This window comes from Arvicanthis niloticus, chromosome 11 (assembly GCF_011762505.2).
Source record: "Arvicanthis niloticus isolate mArvNil1 chromosome 11, mArvNil1.pat.X, whole genome shotgun sequence".
NCBI classification, from domain to species: Eukaryota; Metazoa; Chordata; class Mammalia; order Rodentia; family Muridae; genus Arvicanthis; species Arvicanthis niloticus.
This window is the reverse complement of record NC_047668.1, coordinates 8,251,785-8,273,038: the sequence shown is the minus strand read 5'-3', so window position 1 is coordinate 8,273,038 and position 21,254 is coordinate 8,251,785.

Genomic DNA, 21,254 nt, shown 5'->3' with positions numbered 1-21,254 from the left:
ACAGCCATGTGGTGTGTTCTCTGAGGAGGATAACTTCTTTCACTCCCAGCTTTGCTGTAGAGTTGAGGTCTCATGAGCTTTTCTCTGTCAACATCTGACTAGCCTTTTGCATCATCCTTGTCCTACAGTCTTTCTTCACTAGTTATATTCCTATGGAGCAGTAGAGGAATGAGGAATTTGAATCCATCAAAATGGATGCTCTGGTTACATCCAAAGACCTTTTAGGTCTGTGTGTGATCTGGATGGAATGCAGACATGCCCTTATTATACACCTGTAATCCCTTTGGCTAGAATCTTAGAGTACACACCTTTAATCCCAAGCAATGAGAAGTAATTGTATTAACTCAGAAAAAAGATTTGACAGAATGAGTAAGAAGTAGGATACATCCAACTCTCAGGAGAATCACTATTTAATAGCAGCACAGGGAGAGTCAGTTCAGTTGATTGGAGTTGAGTTCAGTTAGTGGGGTCAGTGCAGCACAGTGAAGATTAATTTGTTCGTGACCTCATCTAGTTCAGTCCATGTCAGCAAAGGGAGTTGAAGCCAGAAAATAAGAAGGAAGCAGAATATTAAACCAAACTGCCAGCATTAGAGCAGAAAAATTCAGTGAGAAGCCATGAGAAATATGATTGAAACAGTCAGTTTGGAGAGAAGTTTGATCCTGAACAACTGAGCTGAACCAGCCAGCCAGAATTCAGAAAGAGTTTTTTTTTTGTTTTTTTTTTTTTTTTTTTTTTTTTAAAGAGAGCTTATTTAGCAGTAATCTCCCACAACAACAATTATCTCTGTTGAATAAAAGATAGTAAAGCAAAGACCTATAATGTGGGACACAGCTGGAAACCCTGAAGAACTGCAGACAGAGCAGTAACACAATTCCATTTACTTTCAGTTATTCACTTTCACAAATTTCACTTTAAGTGAAGACATAACATACATGAACAGACATTACTGGCTAGAAAAACCCTGGCACCCACTTATTTGGTGTTTCATAGGAATTCTAAGAATGTAAGCTTTCCATTTTAATCTCTGATAAAAATTGTGAAGCAAAGTGTTGTTGTTCAAAAATGAATGGTTAAGAAAGCCTTCTAATTCCATGTACTTATAGATAAACCATTTCTACTCACTCCACCAATCTTGGTAGATAGATACTCGATCTGTCTTAATGCTATTAAAGTTTATTATTCGGCTGGTTAATTTTTGTCAACTTAACAGAACTTTTATTTCTGAGTAGAAAAAAATCTAAATGGAGAAAAAGATACTGTCAGATAGGTTGTGACATGTTTCTGGGCCATTTTCTTAATATAATTGCTGTTAGGGGGGCAGATTATTTTGGACATGTCTTTTCTGGACAAGTAGACATGGGATGTTTCAGAAATCAAACAGAATGAGCCAGGAAAGGGAATCCCTTAACAACCATTTTCTGCTTCAGTTTCTGCCTCCAGCATACGGCTTATATTTCTACCCCGACTGCCCTCAGTGTTGACATGTACATTAAATTCTAAGACAAATACACCTTTCCTTCCCCCAAGTTGATTTGTGTCAGTGTTTTATTAACAACAACAAAAGACAATTTTTCATTCACCAAAAGAAACATTTATTTAGCCAGTATTTCCCAACCAGTTCATCACTGGTCAATCAAGGAAGTATCTTGAAATAAAAATAATGGAGGCATGTTGCATACTAGTTTGCTACATACATCTTTATTTGATTGTTTTCTTTTACAACCCAATGCCCAAGGGTGGACCAACCCACAGAGGGCTAAATACAAATCTCCAATACTTATACTTGAATTTTTACTTTATCACTTAACAAACTAATGACAAATCTACTAAAATTTTTAATTTTTTAAAAAATCAATTTAAATGTTAAATCTGAATACAATAGTTAATGAAATAATCATTTAAAACATCAAAGCAGAAATATTTTTTCTGCAATTTATTTCAATTGCCTATCTCCATAAAACAAAATATTGCTGTTGAAGACTAAAATATCAACCTAACTTATTTTTACCAAAGCATGATTATGTGGAGCCCTTAGGCAGACTTTTTTTGTTTCAATAGTGGAATTAGCTTACCTCACTATCCAAGCATAACCCTTTGTCTTTTAATGAATTTATCATTATTATTCCCTGATACTATTTTCTGAGCATAATGTTCTATAATACTAGAATTAATTTGCTTTAGTATATTCGTTGTTTTGTTTATTTGATTTTGTTTTTGTTTATCAAGTTTATTTTTTATATTTTAATTGAATATTATTTTATTTACATTTCAAATGGTATCCTCTTTCCTGGTTTCCCCCTCGGTATCCCCCTGTTATATTCCCCGCCCCTTGCTTCTATGAGGGTGTTCCCTCACCCACCCACCTACAAGTCTTCCTACTCTGGCATTCCCCTACACCGGAGCATCTATCATTTACAGGACCAAGGGCCACTCCTCCCATTGATGCCTGACAAGGCTATGCTCTGCTACATATGCAACTAGAGCCATAGGTCCTTCTATGTGTACTCATTGGTTGGTGGTTTATATTGTTGATATTGGTTGATATTGTTGTTCATCCTATGGGGTTGCAAGCCCCTTCAGCTCCTTCAGTCCTTTCTCTAACTCCTCCATTGGGGACCCCGTGCTGAGTCCATTGGTTGACTGTGAGCCTCTACCTCTGTATTTGTCAGGCTCTGGCAGAGCCTCTCAGAAGACAGCTATATCAGGCTCCTGTCAACACACACTTTTTGGCATCCACAATAGTATCTGCATTTAGTGACTGTATATGGGATGGATCCCCAGGTGTGGCAGTCTCTGGATAGCCTTTCCTTCAGTGTCTGCTCCACACTTTGTCTCCGTATTTCCACTAAATTGTAAGCAACACACATTGAAGGGTGTCAATTGTAAATAGTTAGAAGCTTGTATATTTACACATCAATTTGTATGAAAGGGAAAAAAATTCATTGCAAGACATGATGAAGACATTTCTGCAGATTTAAATCAATGCATGACACTAGGATTTTCCTTTTCTTTTCTCTTTCAGATATAGAAAAGGAAGCTACAACCTTAGCTATATCTCTGAGAGTATGGTATGCTAAGATTATGAAATTAAACTGCACAAGGAGGCAGATGTTCACGTATCTCCACCAGTCAAAGATAGTTGATATATCTAGGTTGGGTAGTGGGTTACACCTCTGATTGAGCATTACCAAACTTATAAAGCCTTTGATTAACATTTTTAAAAAACTGTATAAATGCAAAAAGGAAAAGGGGGCATGGGGTAGGGGTTTTCTAAGGGGGGGAAATGGTGAAAGGGGATGGCATCTGAAGTGTAAATAAAATATCCAATAAAAAATGAAAAAAAGAAAAATTATTGTGAATTTAATGTGTTATATCTTTATGTGTTACTATTCTCAAGCTCTACCAAATTACACTTGTTCTATTACAACAATTTACTAAATAAAATATTTTTGCTATGTTATTTAATGAATACCTTTCCAGGTTCTTTAACTATCCACAAACATCTTCCTCTGTATTCCATGTGAGTGTGAATTGATCATCCTGCCACTTAGGAAATCATTTCCCTCATAAAAATTACTGAAGGAGGGGTCCTCTGGAGACTGTTCCACCTGGGTATCCATCCCATGTGCAGTCACCAAAGGCAGACACTGATGTGGATGTCAGGAAGTGCATGCTGACAGGAGCCTGATATAGCTGTCTCCTTAGAGGTCTGCCAGAGCCTGACATATACAGAGTTGGGATGCTCACAGCTAACCATTGAACTGATCATGGGCTTCCCAATGGAGGAGTTAGAGAGAAGACTGAAGGAGCTGAAAGGGTTTGTGATCCATAGGGAGAGCAACCATACCAACCAACCATAGATCCCAGGGTTTAAACCACCAGCCTGGGAGCACATAGGGAGAGACCCATAGTTCCAGTTGTATATGTAGCGGGGGATGGCTTTGCTGGGCATAGGTGGGAGAGGAGGTCCTTGGTCCAGTGAAGGCTGGATGCCCCAGTGTGGGTTAATTTGAGGGTGGGGAGGTGGGAGTGCATGGGTGGGTTGGGGCACATCTTCATAGAAGCAGGAGGAGAGGGAATGGGATGGGGGTTCCTTGATTGGTGGGGAAAATGGGGAAAGGGGATAACATCTGAAAAGTAAATAAAATATCCAATAAAAAATTACTGACATTTTCTTTGGTGAAATAACAAACATGAATTCCAAAATTATCAATTATCTGCAGCTAATATTGTGTCATTTATTTGAATAAGTATTAGATGTTGGAATGGAGATGAAAATTGATTATTTATACAATCTTAACTCTCATCCATAAATAAAGATTTCTATAACATTGAGGGTTCTTATATTTCATGACTTGTCCCTAGCTGATAGTTTCATTGTTTGATACTAGCAGTACTAATATATAAAACTGATATCATTTTCCAAGTTTAATTAACTCAAAGAGTTTGTAACCTTTGCTGTGCTCCATGCTGAGATTTATTGTGATCAATTTGGCGAGCTCTGAAGACAAAGTGCATAAAAGCAGAGAAAAATGAATAAACTAGAGATAAGTTTTTAGAAATCATGTGTATATGTATGTGTCTTAGTCAGGGTTTATATTTCTGCACAAAACATCATGGCCAAGAAGCAAGTTGGGAAGGAAAGGGTTTATTCATTCAGCTTACACTTCCATGTTGCTGTTCATCAACAAAGGATGTCAGGACAAGAAATCAAACAGGGCAGGGACTTGGAGGCAGAAGCTGATGCAGAGGCCATAGATGGGTACTGCTTACTGGCTTGCTCCCCTTGGATAGCACAACTTGTTTTCTTAGAGAATGTAAGACTACCATCACAGGGATGGCACCACACAGAATGGGCTGGGTCCTCTCACCTTGATCACTAATTGAGAAAATGCCTTATACCTGTATCTCATGAAGGCATTTCCTAAACTGAGGCTCCTTTCTCTGCAATAACTCCAGCTTGTGTTAAGTTGACATACAAAACCAGCCAACATGGTGTTTTATTGTATTTTGTTGAGAAACAAACTCATGCCTTTATACTTGTTGGTGACACACTCTATAGCTAAGCCTCAACTCCAGTTGAAAGGTAATTCTTGGAGAAATTGTGACTGGAATTAAACAATTGGTTAGACACAAAGCTGATCTATAGAAGAACATGTTATTTCCATGAAGGATGAGATTGAGACACTATTATTATGTATAAACTGTTTAGGTGGGAGGTATGATGTGAAAAAGTAACCACATCACATCATCATTATCTATTCATGTTTATGAGTGATCTAAAGATGTCATTACTAGCAAGACTATTCAAGATCAATTCTTTTATTTGCCTACTATTTACTGTGTATGTCAAATATATGCTGTTTTAGAGCTTAAATAGACAGAAGTGAAAAGTGGACAAAAATTTCTGGCTCTGTAGTTCAGCATTCCAAAGATGGAAAACCAATGATCAGGGAAAAATACAATTTATTTATTATATATTATATGGTGACTGGTGTTTCACTCACTATAAATAACTATAAACAGATAGATAGATAGATAGATAGATAGATAGATAGATAGATAGATAGATAGTGTTCAATACACTTTTTACTAAGGAACTATAGAATGCCATCTTCTGGCCATGATGTAAATCATGAATTCATTGCAAGTACATCTTCCTGCATTGACTTTTCACAAGAATGACCTTTCAACAGCCAGTCCTGGATAGAAAAGGGTTCAAGTGGCCTTTCTGGCCACAGTAAACTAGTAGCTACTGACAGATTCTGAGTAATGAAAAGTCACTCTCTTCATTGAAGAAACTGCTAATGAACCCATCAGACTCCAAATTCACATAGATCACACCATCTATGTGGTTTAAGTTTACTTTGTTTCAAAATAAAACAAAATGTTCCCGGTCAATGGAACACAAAATTGTAAGGGGGAGAGTTGCTTGATAAGGGCAGTAGGGGACCAGCATAATAGTAAGTTATGAGATATCATTTTTTACATACAAGAAAACACCAAAACCTATTATTATTATTATTATTATTATTATTATTATTATTATTATTATTATTATTATTATTATTATTATTCCCAGTCTGCCCTCTGACTGTTCCTCATACCATTCTTCCTCCCTTGTCTCTAAGAAGATGTCCCCAACCTCCCAACCCATCACAACAGACTTCTCCAGTCCCTGGGGACTGAATTCTCTTGATAGTTAGGTTCTTCTTCTCTCACTGAGGTTGAACCAGTCAGTCCTCTGCTTTATGTTTTGGGGGCCTCATATCAGCTAGTATTTGCTGCCTGGTTGGTGGCTCAGTGTCTGAGAGATCTCAGGGGTCCAGATTAGTTGAGACTTCTGGTCTTCCTATGTGATCACCATCCTCCTCAGCTTCTTCCAACCTTTCTCTAATTCAACCACTGGGGTTCACAGCTTCTGTCCATTGGTTGGCTGTAAGTATATGCATCTGACTCTTTCAGCTGCTTGTTGGGCCTCTTGGAGAGCCACCATGCTAGGCTCATGTCTATAAACACACCATAGCATCAGTAGTGCTAGTGTCTGGCCTTGGAGCCAAAACTAAATTTAAATTAAAAAAAAAAATAAATATAAGGTGAGCATTTTAACCTCACTAATGTAATGGAATTTAAAGCATGGAAGACTCAAATGCGACTGCTAATGAACTGGTAAACAAATAATAAAGTGCTTATTTGAGTCTTTAGTTTTGTGCTGAAGAAAAGTAAGGATGTAAAAATTTGAAAAATGATGTGGAGGTATTAAGGGTGACCATCTTATACAATCTTTATTTTTGGAGTATAATTCAGTTAATGCAATATTTATTGATCTCAATGTCAAAAATTGGTGACACCACTTAGTTGTGAGGAGGAGAAATACTACAGCAATCCAATTGGACTGTGTTCTCTTTCTCTATTAAGACACCGATACATTTTAACAACCATTTTTCATCTGCCACATACTATAATTTCAAAGAAGAGTCATTGATGTTGATCTTGTCTTTGTGGATTTGACTATTCCAGATATTAAAAACATCAAATCAAATATGTTCTAGTCTTTTGTGGCTAGATTCACTTTTAATAACAATTAAAATTATATTTCTGGTCTAGCACTATTCAGTACCTCATTCCAGTATACTGTACATCGATAGGTATTGACTTCGTTGATGTCTATCTATTATGGACATGGCTTCTTTGGTAGATACATGATTCGTGAAGATTTTACCCATTTTGTTGTTCTTGCTCTTTTACTCTTCATGTTTCCATTGTCATAATTTATGGTACAAAAGGAGTTCATTTTATATCTCAAGGAACTCCAGTTCATTTTTTCTTTTAAACATGACAACACACTGGATCCTCTTAGAGCTAACATTGATTTCTGTGTGTTTATAAAACAGTTACAGGTTAGGTTTTATGTATCCTACATTTATGTGTATTGTTGATTTTAACACTGTGTAAGCATTATTTTTTTGCTGGGTGATAATCAAGTTTCTCAGAATTATTCACAAATTTTGGTACCATTTCGCTGATTGAGTGACCTTAGAACTATTATAAAACAGCAACTGCCTATACAAATAGATGTTCCTCTGCTCTCCATTCTATTTCAGTAGTGATCTGTAGTGGAGTCATTTTATTTTGAGTCATGGATATTAAAGATCAATGGAGGCAAATTATTGCCACTTTTTCTTAAGAGTTTTAGGATAAGACCTAAAAATTAAGTAAAAATAAAACTGATATAAGACAGATAAACAGAAGAAAAAGCTATACAAATACACATAAATTTAATTGAACACAGGAGACATTGTAAGAACATGAAAAGTCAAAGAAGTGGCAAACTGGAAGGTTATCTACTACAGTATCAAGAGAGACAATTATCCTAAACTAAACTGTGAAAGGAAAATGGAAAGGGTGTTATTTTACTGAGGTTGTCTTACTAGTTCAGTTTCCCAGGGCTGGACTGTGAAAAGTTATTTTTTTCCTCCCAGCAGATAGTATATTCACATGGGAGTTTTTAGAATTCTCTGTTGAGAGAGAAAAGTGAGATGCCTCAAAGTACAGTTCTTACATCTTCTGTTTGTCAGGTATTTTTAGTTCATAGTAAGCAGGATGCCAAACTTCCCAGTTTTGTATTGCATAATCTGTCATTTTCCACAGGGATTTGAAATGAAACCACTAAAGTCATTTAATATTTTCTCTTATTGAGACTTTTGGCTATTCTTCTTTCAATAGACAAGTTTTTTAAGTACTCAAGTCTCTGAGTTTAAGAACAGTTTATCAGTTTCTGACAATAAGGTGGGATTTTAACATAGATCTTATTGAATATTCAGACCAGTTAGGGAACTCATTTGATTAATGATATAACATGTTTCAACCTATTGGCAAAGATACTCATCTACTTATTTAAAGACTTTAAAATGTTTTGAAACAGTTTTAGTTCAACATATATCATAAAATGCTTTCAATACATTGTTCTAAATGGTTTTTTATAATATTGTAAATAGATTTTTTTCTCTAAACTTGACAATGGATTATTCACCTCTCATCCATACAACTGATTTTTATACACTGATTTGAACTATAAAACATTGCTAAAGTTGCTTTTACCTGTTATTAGGAAATTCTGTAGGCTATTTCAATATACACACATAGGTATTCTGAAAGTAGAGAATTTTAAATACCAGTTCCTTACTTATGAGCTCTTGCTAAAACTCCAGTACTTCGTCAAAAATAAGTACAAGGGTATCCCTCTCTTGTCTTTGTCCTGGTTCTAGATTAAAAGCATTTCTTCCCTTCTTTTGTATATTTATTCTGTGGGTGGGTGTAGATGAAACTAAATATGCTTTGATATGAGAGTATAAATTAGAGCACAATTTGAAGATTTGATTTGTCTTTCATCTAATTTGGTTTGGTAAATAAAACATATTTCATAGGTCCTGGCAGCAAGCACCATTACCAGCTGAGCCATCTTGCTGGTCTCAATTTCTCTTATTCTTAATATATATTAGTTGCATAAGTTACTATACATATTTAGTAACTCTGATCAGGTGGAGAAAGTTCCTTTCTATTTCTTATCTGTGGAGTGGAATGGAAAGTTGTACTTGGTCTAATGCCTTTTTTGTATCTATTTAGGTAATTATAAGACTTTATATATTGTTCTAGTGATATAGTAACTAAACAACTCTTCATTACTTTATTAGTGTATTGAATAAATCTCATGTGATAACAGTGACAATCTTTCTACATTTAAGTTTGATGGTACCTGTTGAGAGAATTTGCACATAAATCATAACAGATGCACACTTGCTGACATCTATTTATCATGTTTGCATTTACATTTTGTCATTGCAATTTCAGAAAATAATTTTGCAGCTGTGCACTTTCTAGAAATTTTGAAAAGCTTATGAAGGTTTTCTATTGATTCTTTCTCAAAATATTCACTATAATTTTCCAGTGAAGCCATAAAGGCATATATTTGTTGGGAAGCAGATTTTAAAATTACCAAAACTTTTTAGTCTATGCAAAATTTCAAATTATTATTTTCAGATTTTTATTTCTATTTCCAGTTATGTCTATACAATTCATTTATATATATACACACACACATGATTAAAATTGATGTTTTAAACATTATAAAATTTCCTAATAATAGTGTTTTAAAGCATATTTTGATACCCTTACAATCTCCTATTTTACTCTGTATAAGACATGCAATTTATATGTTTGTTTAGTTTCTTCAAATATTATTTGTGTCATTTAATCCAAAGTAGCTGTTTTTATTCTTAAAAAACAGAATTTTATTGATATGGCTTGTCTTATTTTGGAAAAACTTCTGTGTTGTATTAATGGTTAACTTAGTCTCATGGTGTTACCACAACATTAAACAGTGTATAAAACCAATAAAACTGCAGAGCATGGTAGAGAACTTGAATAGGAACAGTATATTTAATAACAGTAACATATTTACATATAAATGATTCATTTGGTTTAGCAACTATTGCACAATTATGCCAAATATGGATAAAGTGAAGGCAAAATGGAAAGTGACGGATGATTTTTAGAATCCTATTTCCAGCTTAGTTTTTGCATAAAGTAAACATGTTAAAAATGTTAAGCAATTAATTTAAAAAACTACATTGTTCTAAGGATTGTTTGTTGTGTTTAATATTATTATTACTCAGTTCATTATGTAATATTTTTTATCTTTATCAGTAAATTTTTCTTTCACATTGTTGTATATGTCCACTATGACTTTACAACCCTCTCCTTTGCATTCTCTTTTACCTCGTGCCCCCACGTACTTTCCTCTAATATTTAGTTCTGGTTTTGTTTAGTGTTGCACCGAGGTAATTCAGGTATCCCCGTAATTCTGAGCTTTTAACTAACCATCAGAGCTGATGGGCTCACTACTGGCTTTACAACTTGTATGCATGACTCTTTTTTAATGTAAAAACTACCAACAAATTGGCAGTTTGTGGTAGGGCCCATGGGTTCCTTTCCTATCCACAGCTGATTGTTAAGAGACCTGACTTTTTGACTGATTATATCTGCCTAGACAGAGTAATCATCCCTTAAAAATTCTGCAGCACTAAGGTCTGTTAGATGATCCTGGGCAAGAAGGCTGAAGATCAGATGCTCCAAGGTTTTGTAGTATAGGGAGTGTCCAGGTGATCTGAAGTCTCTATTAAATTGGCTAAGTTTTAGAAGCTATGCTTTGTGTTTCCCATATTTTTAGTTAACTTAGCCATCCTGGATTTCTGATGGGGTTGAAAACTTATAGTCTAATAGCCAATCCTGGCTATTTACCTTGAGAGAAAAGATTTGAGTGGATGGTTTTCAGCTGACATTCATTCTAAAGCCAAGAAAAAAAGCCAGGTTCAGAACTAAATGTTTTAGGTAGGAGAGATGACAGAGGTTCTGGTTATCCAACAAAATGATGGACTGGGTATTAGGACTATCTTGTACCTCACTGATACAAATTGGCATAATTATGCTTTAATTGTATTTTGAGAGAAAAGTTTTATTTTAACAGGAAGAGTGATATGTAAGAGGAGCTAAGGTGGGAGGAGTACTGAGAGGAAGACAAGGAGTAAGGAGAGGAGGAGAAGTAGGAGAGGAGAAGCTAGGTAATGAGAGAGAGAAAGAGAGAGAAAGAGAGGGGGGACATGGAGGCAGATGTTCACATGTCCCCACCAATCAAAGATAGTTGATATATCTAGGTTGGGTATTGGATTACACTTCTGATTGAGCATTACCAAACTTATAAAGCCTTTAATTAACATTTAAAAATTGTATAAAAGCTAAAAGGAGAAGGGGGCATGGGATAGAGGTTTTCTAGGGAGGAGAAATGGGGAAAGGGGATGGCATCTGAAATGTAAATAAAATATCCAATTAAAAAAAGAGAGAACTGACTTTTGTTGGCTCAGAGTAGGAAGCACAGCTACTTTGAGATTGCAATGATGAAAAAGTTTACATGCAGGACAAGGAATGATATAGAACTGAACTCTATCATAATTAAGGAATCGTGGGGTCTTTCTTCTGTTTGACTGAAAAAGATACAGTCATGGTTAAAGGTAACCTACAGTAATCAAAACAAGTATTAAAACATTGTCTGATATTTACACCAACTAGACAGAGAGCCTTCTGTATCCCCCTATCCTTGCCTTCCTGTGCTGAGATTACAACCATATGTTATTATACCCAGCTTTTAACTCAGGACCTGGAGTTCAAATTATATGCATGACAAACATTTTATTTGCTCAACTGTCTCCTTCTTATTTATTATTAACTTTCAGTCCATGGTATGTTGTTGCCCAAACTTAAGGTCACTCTTTAACTATAATTAATCAAGTCTAATAACTATTTAATAAATATACACAGAAGTTTGTCTCTTATGTGATCATAGATCCTATCAAGCTGACAATACATATTAACAAAGTCAGCAGGTAGACATTGATATCATGACAACATACTTGTAATTATTAAAGCTTAATATATAAATTAAAACTAATTTTTGATGTTTTTCAAATTATTTAAATGATAAAAAGACATGACATCAGAATTATTGGTCTCTATGTATGCCTAGCAAAAATAAAAATGTGGAAACTATCATCTAACTTAATATGACACTATGGTTTAGTTCCTTCTGAATGTCTTTAAGAACAGAAAAATAATCAGATGACGTTGCATAAGCTGAGATTGAAGGATGTTAAGAACAAGGCCTTCCTGAGCTACAAAGCCAGTCAAAATAAGACCTGGGAACTTAAGGATATCTTGTCTCAAACAAAAATGGGTTGAGGATGTAACTCATTAGTAGAGCACTCACTGAGCACATGCAAAGTCTATTTTCATTCTCCATCAGCATGGGTGTACCTGGTGTACACACACACACACACACACACACACACACACACACACACACACACACCCCAAAATCAAAGAAGCAAAGTAAAACAGAATCAATAACTCAGAAGAAAATAATACATGTACAGTAAACCACATCATAGTGTCTAAATTTTAAAAAGCAGTTCAAAAAGTGAGAACTATTACGAAATTGAATTTTTGAATATGATCTCTGTGTCATATAGATGCATGCCTAGAATATTCTCTTGCCTAGAATGCACAAGTCCTTGGGTTCAATCATCAACACTATAAGCACAAAGGAAAAGAGGGATGTAGGGAGAAAGGGAGCTGAATAGTGGTTGGAAAAAGAGATAAATGGAAGGAAGGGAGATGAGAGTACTGAAATATCTCAAGCCTCAGGCCAAGCCAGTCAAAAAGAATCCAACAGAGGACAATGAAGACTTACTTCCACTGCTCTCAAATTGAAATAAAGAATCTTTCCTGGAGAGTACAATACTAAACTAGAGTAATAGCATGTTGGTTATTGATTAAAAGTATACAATGAGTATTTGTTGACTTAAAATATTCTTTCTTTTAAACTCAGACCCCAAATTACATATCAAAGAAGGATTTTGGTAACTTAAACTTTTTATCAGCTTGCCTATTTGCTGCTGTTATAATGCTTAGTGTTTGATGTCCACAGCTCTTGTCACGCTATATTGTAAGGGTTTAATTTTCATTACTTTTCATAACCCTGAAACCAGCATTTAAGCTAGGAGTAAGTTTACTCTATGTTGACAGATTCCTAAAATTTTGCCTGATGTGAAGGTTTTAATGAATGTAGAAACCATTATCAACATAATAAATTAAAACAGGATACAGAGTGACAAAATAAATACAAAACTAAAATACAAAATACAAAACTCACTGGAAAAATACAAAATAGCATCAAAATGTTCAGCTGATATTGGTAAGTCAGTATCTACTTACTAGTGTTTTTTCATTTAATTTAACAAAGTGAAGTTTCATTTTCTTGTGTATTGACATCACTTCCCATTGTTTTCTTCTGTACCAGTCACAGAAACAACGTCAAAAGAACAAAGGTTTCTTTTCTTAAAGAACATTTTGCAAATGAAAACAATATCCTCTGCTTTTTTTTAGATGTATCTTGTCCTACGTCCTCCACATGCATAGATAACCACAAAACTGTGGTCGCAGACCACAAAACTGTGATCGCAGTGAAGAAGACTCTGAAGTAGCTGCAATATTTCTGAGAAGTCCAGGTCGTTCTGCATTTGGTGAAGATCCTTTAAGGAATGCACATGTTCGTCGTAAAAGATTTCAAGTATATCGTTTGACTATAAAGGATTTGTTGAGGTAAGCGATTTAGTAATGTTGCTAACTTAGGAATTTTGTGTAAGTCAGAGCCAGATATAGTGAATATGTATTGATGCAAAGCTCAGCTCATGAACTTAAAACCATGAGACACAGACTCATAATTTATTAAAAGCCATCATGTTCCAGGAAATATGATGAATAATCCACTCCCCAAACGCCTGGGAATGAAATGCGATGCCTTTCCAGGAGACAGACTTCTGCTGAATCCACGTGAAGGCTCCTCATGTATATTTAATAGAAAAGCAGGTTGTTTCATGCAGACATTCTCTGAACAGAGAAAAAATGAATAGAGTAGTATCAGAAATTAAAGATAGCTGTCCCACAGAGCTGACTACAAAGAGATCTAAAGTGATAAGGGAAGAATGAGATTCAATGAGGGCATCAAATCAAGTCTGAGCCAACACAAGAGTGAGTTTAGAAAGTTGGACAGATGTTTAAGATAAAATTCAGAGTGACTTCTAACTTAGTGAAAGTAATTTCTTGCTTAGTGCAGCAAGAGTGTCTGCTTTTCTTCTAACTTAAAAGATCCAGAGCAAGAGATGGAGTTCTAATATTGCAAAGACAAATGTTAGGAAAAAATAGCATACACACACCCAAAAGTATCTCATGATACAATGCACATGCTCATTCATTATCTCATATAATTCCCTCATATTTGTTGCAACCATACCTTTAATTGAGAAAGTTAGTACATTTCAAAGAGAAGGCTTTTAAAATATTAATGGCAGACCTAGAAAAGGCTAAAAAGAATTCTCCCAAACATCATTTCATCAAAAGGCAAATTTTGTCAAAAAGAGTTTTCCTTAAGGGCAGTTATTACTGACAACTATCACAGTTAAAATACACCAGAACTTGTATCAGGAGTGATTAAAACTCTGCTATACATATTTTAATCTTTATAACTAGGCTTTGATGCCACTTGTTCTTAAGGGGCAGAGGATTATGTGTCAATGTTCACAGATGCTTGGAAAGCAAGGTTAGGATTTTTCAGAGGCTGTAGTGCTCTGAACCATTCTTAATTAGGCAGAAAAGAGCACTCTGACCTCTCCACAGCTGTTGTGATGATTGATCTTTAAAATCCAAGTATTTGCTGAGAAAGTTGGCTGCTTAGCTGCAAAGGGATCTCTTGCCTAGGTGCAGCCTGGCTTTCAAGCCAAGCTTCCTGAGCCTTGGCCTGTGCACAGTTCTATTTTCAGTGCTTCCCTCCCATAGCCATCATGCATGAAAATGGATGCTGCAAAGGTGGCTAGAATTCTGAAAAGATGAAATATTAAAGTTGTTTTCCAAGGATTAGAAACGATTTTGAAACTAGCAAAAGCAGAACCTTTAAATTCCTTGTTAAGTATCTGCAAACACACAAAAATATGTGAAGCTTTCATATGACTAGTTGTTAATTTGCATAGAAAAGACCAGACATTTAAAAGAAAATTAATTTAAAAACCTTCAAAACTTAGATATAGCAAGTATAAAATGCTTAACTACCTTATAGCATGTATAAAGTGACTCTCATTGTTTTATACAAACAATAGTCATAATCTCAAACAAATGATCTGTACACTATCCTAACACAACACTCATCTATAAGATTATCTTTAATAAATATATGTAAACTAGGAACAGTAGTGAACACCTATAACTCCAACAGCCAGAAGATAACATCAGAAAGATCATAAATTTTGGACAGGACTGAAAAATCAAGTAAGTAAGTGTCATATGAAGTCAAGGGCTGGGTGCATAGCTCAGGAGTAGGGCTGTTGCATGGCATACCTGAGGAACAAGCTTTGATCCCCAGCACAATAAATAAGTAAATAAATTAAAACTATATGGAATAAAATAAACACTGTATTGATACACTATGAGATGTTTCTGTGTAAAAATTATAATATTTGAAAGATTAATTATTTATGCTAAGAGAATCTGGAGATAAAAAGAAACCTTATAAACAGATTATATGGTATTTATAAACAACCAAAGTATACTCAGTAAGTGAATTTATACAGTGTAATTATTGTATTAGACTAAGAACTGTCATGAGAATGAAAGCTTAAAATGCTAACACTATGGGTAATTTGTTGAAAATTATATGTTACTATTTAAACTTATGTATAACTAGCTCAGTAATTACAAATCATATTAAAATTACTCATATGTAATTTTACATATTACAATTACAATTTAATTTGTAATCAAATTAAAAATTTGTGTATACTTTAAGATCAATGCTCTACTGTGGAAGAATTAAAGGTGAATTCTAAGAGAAAAGAAGATGGTGCGACATAGTGGTAAATGCTTATCTAGCACATGCATAGCCTCATATATATCTCTACCACTGGAAATAAACTTGAATGAATGAATAAATGAATGAATGAGGCAATAAAAAGCAAAAAAGACTAATTATATAACTACTTACTTGTGTGCCATTTCCTCTGGAAAATGGGTATCAACCTTCCTTAAGATACAGCCCCACTCTTGGGTATATTCTCAAAGAATGCCTCATCATACTACTACAGAGACACGAGCTCACCCATGTTCATTGATGCTTTATCTATAATAGCTAAAAATTGGAAACTACAAGAATGTTTATCAATAGATTAATAGATAAAAAATATGTTACATTTACAAAATGTAAAAGGCTCCTGGTTGAGGGATGGGGCCACCTACTCATCTCAAAAATATTAAACCAGAATTGTTCCTGTATAGAGAAAATGCAGGGACCAAGAGTGGGGCAGAGACTAAAGGAAAGGCTATCCAAAAACTGTCCCACCAGAGATCCACCAAGAATCCATCCTATCTGCAGACACCAAACTCAGACTCTATTGCTGATGCTAAGAAGCACTTGCTGAAAGGAGCTTGGTATAGCTGTCCTCTGGGAGGCTCTGCCAGAGCCTGACCAGTACAGATGCAAATGCATCAAACTGAGCAAGTGTTGGGACCCCACTGGAGAAGTTAGGGCAAGGAATGTAGAAGATGAAGTGGTTTGAAACCCCATAGGAAGAACAACAATATCAACCAAGCAGATCCCAGAGCTCCCCGGAACTAAACCACCAACCAAAGAGTACACATAGAGGGACCCATGGCTACAGCTGCTTATGTAGCCAAGGATTGCTTTATCTGGCATCAACAGGAGGGGAGAACCTTGATCCTATGGAGACCAGACGCCTGAATGTGGAGGAATACTAAGACTGAGAGGCAGGAGTGGGTGGGTGGGTTGGGGAGCTCTGTCAAAAATGCAGGAGACAGGGAGGATGGGATAGGGAGTTTGCAGAGAGGAAAACAGGAAGGGGGATAATATTTGAAATGCAAATAAATAAAATAACCAGAAAATATGCAATCACGAAATGCACAGATGAATGGATTTAAGTAGTTAAATAATCCTTAATGAAATACCACAGACCCAGAAATACAAATATGATATGTGTTTGCTTATATGTGTATGTTAAAGAGTAAGTCCAAGATTAAACAAACAGCAATCTGGAGAACCACATAAGCTAAGACTATAGGGAGAGACTAGGGAGAAGGGAGATTTCCCAAGAAGGGGAAATAGGATGGTTGCAGAAGAATGAGAGGGCTGAACTGGAGGTGTAAAGTAGGAGAGGAAGAGAAAAGGAGTAACAAGGGAAGGAATACCGGAAGGAAACAGCCTTTGTACTTTGATGGCAACTTCTGTAGGTTAGAGAAATTTTCTGATTTTGACTTAAATATTTGCTGTACCTTGACTGGGTTCCTTCACCTATCTCTGTCCCTAATAGTCTTAGAATTTTTTAATGGTGTTCTGAATTCTTGGATGTTTTGTACAGTGATTTTTTTATATGTAATATTTTCTTTGACAGATGTATCCATCTCTTCTATGTGTCTTTATATCTGTTTTTTTTTTCCTGCTTTCACTTCTTATATTCTGCTGGGGAGGCTTGCCTCTGAAGTTGATATTCTAGTTCCTAAATGTTTTATTTCTAGATTTCAGTTTAAGTTTTTTTTTCTATTGATTCTATTTATACTCTTTGATTTTCAGCTGTTTTACTAATTTCCTTCCGTTGTTTGTGTGTAATTCATAGAATCCCTTAAGCTGTTAATTCAGTTCCCCCTTAAGCACCCTTTTCATGTTCATATAGGTTCTTTCTAGGTCTTGAACTTGTGCTTCAGCTATGTTGGAATTTTCTGGGTCTGCTGTGGTGGGATAGCTATGGTCTAGTGGCCACATATTGTTCTGGATGTCATTGACTGTGTTTTTACACTGCTATGTTAACTTATGGATCTGGGATGACATAGGCCTAGGTGCTGATGTTTGTATTTTATTTTGTTTAGTGTGTGATTTCTGGGTTGGTTTATGTTGGCTTCTTTGTTCCTTATGTTGGATGATGTGTTGGTTATGTTTTGTATGAGTATAAGAATTTTTTACTTTAATTTTTTTAACTTATTCAATCTACATCCCACTCACTGTCCCCTTCCTGGTCATTCCCTCCCAAAATCCTTTCCCAATCCCCAGCCTCTTCTCTCAGCAGGTAGGCCCCTCTGGGTAACCCCCTCATTCTGGAACTTCACTTTAGCTGTGAGGCTAGGTGCTTTCTCCCCAATGGAGGCCAAACAAGACAGTCCAGCTAAAGAACTTATCCCACATGCAGGCCACAGCTTTTGGGATAGTCCCTGTTCCAGTTTTTCAGGATCCACCAGGTCAAGGTGCACATCTGCTACATATGTGTAGGAAGGCCTAAGTCTAGCCTATGTATGTTCTGTGGTTGGTGGTCCAAACTCTGAGAACCACAAGTGTCTAGGCTAGTTGACTCTATTGGTCTTACTGTGGAGTTCCTACTCCCTGTGGGTACCACAGTTCTTCCTCCTATTCTTCACAGGAGTCTGCAAACTGCATCCACTGTTTGGTTGTGAGTGTATGTACCTGTCTGAGTCAGCTGCTGCGTGGAGCCTCTCAGAGGACAACATGCTCCTGTCGGCAAGCATAATAGAGTATCATCAACAGTGTCAGGGGTTGGCGCTTGCCCATGGGATGGGTCTCAAGCTTAGTCTCAACCTACCCAGAAAACTTTCTACCTAAAATGTATCCTCTTTACAAGAATTTGAGGATATTGCTAGGTTGGTCACTGGGGTTATAGGTAAGTGATTTTAGGTATTGGAAGCTGACACTTCAGAATGAGAAGTATGGAGATAGCATGATAAGACAGCAAGAGATTAAACTACAAGGGAGTGAAAATACAATGGAAAATACAATGGACTTGGATTTTCAATTTGAATAAAGATAGAGTTCAAATTCTCGGGCAATTATTTTTTTTTAAAAAAATGGTACATTTGTTTTCAGTATGTTTAAGAGACATATTTGTAGCATTAGTGATTTTTCTCTACATTTCAGAGACAAGTACAACAGATATAGTGAATATACCTACATGTCTGACAAAATGTTATATGCTGTTAAGGATATAAAATAATCAACAGCTAAGAAACTGAAATCAGATAAGGACAAGGACGATGCATAGTGCATCTCGAGCAGTGAGCAAATGAATGGATTATTTAGAAGTCTTTCCAAGACTATTTGGACAAAGTGAAAGTTACTCTTTTTTTTTTTTTTTTTCAATACAGAATCCAAAAGCTTAGTATTTTGGGAATGAAAGAATGATTGATTTTGCATTTCAGTTCAAAATTATGGCAGTTAAGTGAAACCCATTTAGTCACCACTTTTGAGGTCCAGAGTGACCTTGCAGTTTATCTAAAGGCTTGGAAAAGCGCAAAGCAAAATTTCTCATTTCTAGGTCAGTGCTAAGTTAAATTTGGTGCTTAAAGAAAAGCGCCTATTCAGTTATAACAAGATAGAAAAGTACTAGAAAATGAGACGAGAAAGAATTATTTAACTCATGGAAACAACTATGCTTAATTTCCCTGACAATACGAGTGTCTATCTCATTTGATACCCATATTGGTAGTTTCACTTTGCAATGTCATAGAATCCATCTCCAGACCTATTTCCTGTGGAGATATTTATATTAATGACACTTATTTCCAGGGCCGTATATTACCATTTTCTCATTGTCCTCTTCAGCCCTTGATATAGGAATGGTTTAAATGACAAAAATCTAAAGCAGTATTATCCTGTATTTCAAGTTTCCGGAAGCCTAAATTTTGCTTGGCTGCATCAGAGATAAGATGACATGGGCCGCTCTTTCATTAAGTGCTTAGCAAACTATCCACACTTTGTGGGTCTGGATCTGACATTTCCGGAAGAGGGTAGGGTAATTTACATTCTTACCACAGCAATAGAATTGTTCAACAGATCCAGTATCTTAGTACATATATTTAGTGTGATCAAAGAGTGTTGCTCTATTCTGATAATACTTTCTGGATTTAAACCCTCTGAAATCCCTGAGATGTATCTTTTTAAACTACTATTATTATTTTCTCATTTCTAAAACCACAATTGAAATTTCTAAAATTTCAAATTTTGAATTAGATAACCATATCTTTGTATGTGTAATGTATTAATAGTGTAAATCAAAATGTGAAATTGCCTGATTCTCATTCTTGCTCATATATTTATTGATTCATATGCATATCATTAATATAAAATACCATCAGACACTCTGTAAAACAAAACAATGCCGTGTTACTTTTTTACCAGCTTCTGGCTCAATGCCATAGTATCTAAAGAATCTCAAGACTAATGTATATTTTTGTGTACAATTAGAATAACAAGCATGTGATGAATAATCTTCATTTTCAACTTGATGAGACTGAGAAACATAATAGATGACATATGAAGGCAATTTCAGAAGAATTTAAGAAGCAGGAGAGACAGATGCAATCCTAATATGCTAAAACTGCAAGAGATGTGGTCAGGGACTGAGAATAAGTCAAACGGGAGCTGAGCATAGGTGCTGGTCTCCTTGCTTGTACACTGTATACACTGTGTTACCAGCTGCCTAAGTTTCTGCTGCTGTGTATAACGTCATGCTGGATGGAATCTTCAAACTATAAGGCAAACTCTTCCTTACTTCAGTAAATTTGTTCATGAAGCTTGTTAAAACCACACAAAAAAATGAGATCATAATCAAGTCAACTACCTTGTTCTGCCTTTCTTGTCTCCTCTAAAGTAGAAGTTATTATATTATACACTTCCAAAGATTTTGGCAAACTAAAAGAAAAGTACATTACACTAAGAACTTACTAACTCTATAGTTGTTAGATGTTATCATTTTAAAAGCATTTTTTTAATTTGATGATTTGATTATCGTTTTTACTTTCAAAATTTCTTGCTAATTTAAGCTAACCATTAAAATTGATTTGTGGGTCACTGTCTGCCTATTATAGTCTTTTTGTCTGAATTTTACCCTCTTTACAAAATGAGCCCACTAAATGTTAAGAATAAGGCATGACTTGACTAAGAGTTTCACACAGTTGTACCCAATGGAAACATAGTAAATGCTAGAGGTCTTCAACCCTAAGCATGTTCCTGTGTCCATAAACACCTTTCAAACTTGGATTACATGATTGGTAATTAGCATACTTTCCCAGTCTAC